Source organism: Halichoeres trimaculatus, unplaced genomic scaffold (assembly GCF_033239565.1).
Source record: "Halichoeres trimaculatus isolate MK-OKI-2021-1 unplaced genomic scaffold, fHalTri1.1 fHalTri1_scaffold_7, whole genome shotgun sequence".
NCBI classification, from domain to species: Eukaryota; Metazoa; Chordata; class Actinopteri; order Labriformes; family Labridae; genus Halichoeres; species Halichoeres trimaculatus.
Window position 1 is genome coordinate 7,753,174 of NW_027437185.1, and position 6,000 is coordinate 7,759,173.

The following is a 6,000-nucleotide window of genomic DNA, read 5'->3' on the forward strand; positions in this document are numbered from 1 at the left end:
TTGTTGTTCCCTAATACTCTAAACATATTAACCTCATCATTTACTGTAATTACGCTTCTGAGTGGAGCCTACAGAAGCTCTAAACCTTCATTGTCCAGGATAAGCTGCACAAAGGGTTAGGGTACAGATGGCAAAAATATGTCTGGTCGAATGAAACCAAACAGCCATGTCATCATACATAATGTTCAACTCCTCTATTGCTGCTGATGCTGCTACTGAGAGCTTGTTGTTTCCTGTTTTTAGATAGATTGTGAGTTATAAGTTGTTAACACATTGTATCCTGTTTGTTAAAACTGCATGTTTTTGTTTGCTATCTTGAGGAATGTGTTGTTTTTTATTCTTTATTTTATCTTTATTTTTTTTTTCTGTTTGATTAGGACAACGGATGAAATTTAGCTGTTGTGCTAATTCCGTCATATTTACAATGACGTATATAACAAAACTGCTGATTAATGTGCACTGTCCTAATCAAATAAATAAATAACTGAATAAATAAATAATTAATTATTTAAAATAAACAAACAAATAATTAAGTAAGTATTCATCCGTTGCCATTGTCTTGAAAAAAAAAAGTTTTTACTTTTTTTATTTCAGTTGCTCTAAACAACAAAACTCCTATAAACAATGAAGTGAAAATGAACAAAAGCTGAGTTAAAGCTTTTTCAGCATTAACACCAAACAAGCAACAAAAGAAAGAAAGAAAAAAACAAAGAAATCAACAAAACAAAGAACAAAACAGGACCAAAAAGATGTGGGCTAAAGCCCTCGCTTACTTCACCTAAAATCATCTTTTACTCAGCTTACATCAGCTTACATAAAACAATACTATAAACCCAATGAAATACTGATTCATCTTATAAAGACCCTTTGTTGATCCAAAAGTTCAGACACGTTATGTTTTCACACCATTTTTGTACACCATATGTACTTTACACCCATCTGTTCAAATATTTTTTGGAACCTACCCGTCTGACATTCTTATTTCTCTGTGTCAAATCTGGTGTTTCCCAACCCTGGTCCTGGGGACCCCTGCCCTACATGTTTTAGATGTTACCCCACTCCAGCACACCTGATTCAAATGAATGGCTCGTTATCAGGCACGAGCAGAGCTTGATGACGAGCTGATCATTTGAATCAGGTGTGTTGGAGTTGAGAACATAAAAAAACATGCAGGGCAGGGGGTCCCCAGGAACAGGGTTGGGTAACACTGGTAATCCATTCCACAGACTTACTCCATACACTGAAACACATCTTAGTTTAGCATTTGTTCTGCTCTTTGTTTTCGTGAACAAACAGCTCCACCTCAGCTCAGACACATTGGGGGTATTCCACGAAGCTGGCTTAGCTCAAAGCCTGGCTTATTTGGGTTAGCCTCGCTAACTTTAGCGAGAGTTGGGTTCCACAAACGAGGCTTAGGGCTAGCGTGGCTTGGTAACCATGGTAAATTAGCCAGTGCCACTAGCCTGGTCCCGGTCAGGCTAAACGTCAGGCTTACCTTGGCTGCGTCTCAGAGAAGGTCCGACAGGCTTCTGAAAGACACCTTGTGAACTGCAGGTGTCACATTAAATTAATCTATACCTGTAATATTTGATGTTCTTGTTCAGAACCATAAACTGAGACCTTTTGGTAACTTTTCTGACACCTGCTAAAAACCAAAAAGTCAGAAGGATCGTGAGGCTCCGCTTTCACGGTCTGTATTAATACTGACAATCAAGATCAAGTGAGCTTTTGTCTTTCAGCTCCACGGGAGGTTTCCATCCTCACCTTAGGACACCTGCGTGATCCTTTGACAGGTGAACCGCCCCAGTTATACTAGACTGGAATAACCGTGAATCAAGACATCTGAGATACTAGACTATGTATTTGCTGTGCAGGGAAATCAGTGGCTGAGTGGTTAGAGAGTAGGACACAGGTGCACAGTGATCCATGTTTTACTTGCAGCGTGGGTTTGATCCCACCAGTGGTAACTATTTGAAATTATCTGATTTTCTTTCTTCTGTCACCCTCAAAGTACAGTCAACATATAACAGAATAAAGGCACAAATTGTCTTATGATATAAAAGGTGACAACAGCCACAATTTTCCATAGAAATACCCTCCTTTACCGGAGGTCCGTTCTGATCATGATGATAATGTAAAGGTGATTCCACATGGTGAGATAACTTTGTGTCTTCCCCCTTATTTAAATATAGGGCACTGTATCACTGACACATCTCATCTGACAGCTGAATCATCTCTAATAAAAAAAAATGACATCTCATCTACATGTCTTTTTCTGCTGTTTTAGTCAGTGTTTGATGAAACATCACCCCATGAAGTATATAGGCCTATATATATGAACAGCTTTGATTTAATCAAGATCAATCTCCTCTGAGCCATAGCAGTGTGAGGAGCTTTAGGGTGAGAAGAAAAAAAGGTCATCAAACTCAGCAGAAACAGTCAGTGCTGATTTGACACATAAGCATGATATTCTTGAACCAGCAGCATCTCTGGCTTTATTAATTGCCACCGTGTCACCCTTTTATGTGATTTTCACTTTGTAGTCATCATACATGTAGGAGTTTTTTCTCTGCTGAGGGAAGCGTCTCCGCTCTCGGTTTTGACATGATTTGGTCATTTTGACAATCGACACGTCGGGGCTTTTTATCTACTGCGGACGCGCGCTTATCCGCAGCTTGGATCAGCCTGGCTTGAATAAGCGTCTCTGAAAATCAGCTGAGCCTTGTTAGTGGAACAAGTTGCAGCTAAGATTGAAGTGGCAGCTTATTCAAGCCACGCTTACCGGCGATAGCCCAGCCTTCTCTAGCCAGCTTCGTGGAATACCCCCACTGTCTCTGATCTTGCAAAAACAAAAAAAACAAACAAACAACAAAAAAACACCTCTGAATGTAATGTGGTAACATGTTCTTGTATGCTATGAATATTAGTGAGGCTATTCTGAAACCCAAAGATTACAAAATTTTAAAGCCTGTGGATTTATAAATATTCTGTGTGTTGGCTCTTGATGATCACCTCAGTGTATGATTTAATATCTTTTCCCCAAAAACGTCAAGTCTGAATCAATACTTGTCTAGAAAAGAAACCAAACACACCATGTTAGCTTTGCAGTCTAGATGTAGCTTCATTTTTGAGGGGCAATAAAAATAAAAAATTACAAAGTTGAACAAATAAAGCGAAGTAACATTAAAAAAAAAAATTAAAAAGAAGTTAACGCTGAGGCGCATTTGGTGGATTTTTTTTTATTTTTTTGATTCTGCTTTGCATGTTACTTCACGTTAAATTAGAGTTCCTGAGTGAAGTATTAACACGTCTTCAGTTGCCTTGTGAACTGGCAATACACGTTCTAATAAAGATGTTATTTACAGTTATATAATCTGTTCTTATTTGAAGAGCCATGTTTAGATGATTATAATAAAAGTAGCAAAATAACAACTTTCTTCAAAGCACTTTTAAAAACAGAGATAGTAGTAGAGAGCAATTTTTATTATTACAGTAAAAGAAAAAAAATGCAACGGCAAATGTTAAAAAAAGATTTAAAGCACTATAAGCCGTATACGTAGAAGAAGACAAAGGATACAGATCAGAGAAACCAGACGGTGTTCAAGGATGTGGAACAATGAGATGAAAAGAAATAAATCAACTGATCAATATATGGGTGGACACATAAATTGGAGAATAAATAAAAAAGCAGTTAAATAAGACCAGTAAAGGGGATCAGAGGAAGTGTCTGGAACAACCACGTAAATTAAGAGCATGGGGATAAGTAAATGAGATTTATAATAATGAGATAGATCAAAATCAAGTTAATCACACTGAAATGAAACCAAATTAACAAGGTGAAATCACATAAAAGCAGGTCTGTTAAAGTGAGTTTAAAGTGATTTAGAAGATGTCACTGACTCTGCTAGCTTTATCTTTCTGGGAGGTTCCAAAGACGAGGGACCCCGATGGAAAAGCACAATCAGCAGATTGGAGCTTTGAGGCCCATGTATGGATCTGAGGCCAAGAGATGGCTCATCTGGTTCAGCTGAGCTTGTTATTTAACTGTTTTAGGTAGTGCCTTCACCATGATTTTCTCGTTTGTTCATCACCATCACTCCATCAAGATGCCATCATGTCTAGGCTGATGGTGTTCTTCTCTTTCTCCTTCACAAACATTGGGCGGTTCCCTCCTTCACTGGCTCCACTTGAAACTTCCCACCTTCACCCAATTACTGTTGCCCCCACCTGAACTTAAGCCCTGCCGTGAGGCTTCTCCAGTGCCAGAGTATTCCTGCATCTCATGTAGTATTTCTCTCGTGTTTCTGCAGTTGTTTGAGCTTCCAGCTTAGTGTGTTTTTACCAGCGTCTAATTTAGCTTCCCTCCTGTCTTCCATACAGCCTGGATTCACTCTCCAACCACCTCCTCAAGCCCTCACGTCTCCAGTCTTCACCTTTCATGGATTCTTCTCTCACACCTTGGAAACCTTGATCCCTCCCCTCCACTCTTCTTTCCCTGCAATAAATCCCCCTAAGTGCTTCATCTGCCTCCAGTTGTGCCAAAACATGTGGTTTACCAACCTTAACCTGTGTGCGTTAGCTTATTTTCACATTAGCATATTGGCGCAAAGGATTCTTTTAAAGTCACGGATGAAAATTTCTCAATTTTTTCACAGAGCCAGTTTCCTCCAAACAAGGTTTACACTATTTGTGTGTCCTATCTAAACTGATTATTGATTTATCTTAATAAGTCATTTTTTGGGGTTAGGTGAAGTCACTGAAGACATTTAGTGGCTTTTTGAAAAGGTTATGGTTTGTCTAATGGCTGAAGATGAAAAAAAAAAAGTCTTTGGAAGACACTTTTAACCACAGGAAGTAGAAAGATCTGAACTTGGAAAAAAAAAGTGCTTCAAGGAAAGTACCCGTCAGTTGCAGCATTAGCTGTCATGACTTCTGCAGCCGTTGATCTGACCAGATGACCGTGCCTGATGATGAGTCAGTGTGGCTCTGTAGTAGTGCTTCTCCAAAACACAGGAGGGAAGTGTCGTCTCTATGCTTGTCAGGCTGCCTGATTCTGGTCCTGCTATGTTTTTTGCTCACTTTCTAAAGTCATGTTTTGTCTTTCCTTTTTTTTTTTTTTTTTTTTTTTTTAATTTATCATACAGTAACGATACCAAGAACTGACTATTTATAGAGCATGTGGCCCACAAAAATTAGCTGCATGGGGTAGGAGTGTAGATTTGCTACATACACAGGCCTCTGTGTCTGAAACATAGACTGTATAATTAATGGACGTAGCCTCCCTGATGTAACCCATTCGTTTCTGAAACAGACTTTTAAAGCAAACCGCCTCTAGCGGCCATATTAGAAGTGACACAAGCTTCAGCTATAGGGTGCCCGTCAACAGTGAGCTGAGCCATGCCTCTGATTGGGGGAACTCGGGATCTTAATATCTTCTGGAGAAAAAAATTCCCCACACAGTGTGTGCAGACAGTCAAGTTAGGAATTCAGATGGGAGATGTTTTTTGTACCAGCAAATGTGTTTATTTCTGCTATGAAAACTGCATTTTTTTGTGGCTTGGTGGGTACACTGCAAACAACTGAAATTGTATCAATGCAATTTTGTCTTATTCTCAGCAGAAAATATAGTTTTAGACTTAACATAAGCCTCATTCACCTGACTAGTTCAGAAAAAAGTTAAAAGACAAAATGAGGTCTGAGTTGCTTGTAACAAGTTAAACAAAATCTGCCAATGTGTTAAGACTTTATTGTAGTTTCAAGCTAATTTTTCTTGTTCCATTTGCAGATTATTTTTTTTATCTTGTTACAAGCAATTCAGACCTCAGTTTTAGTTTTCGAATGGCTTAAAGCAAGATGTGTTTCTGTACTGATAAGTTGCTGATCAGTTTTGTTTTTTTTTTTTCTTTTTTTTGCAGAGTATGTGACTTCAGGTACTTCCAGAGCCAGCCAAAAAAAAAAAAAAAAAAAATTTTAGCACTACAGTATGGTCTTGCATTTTTA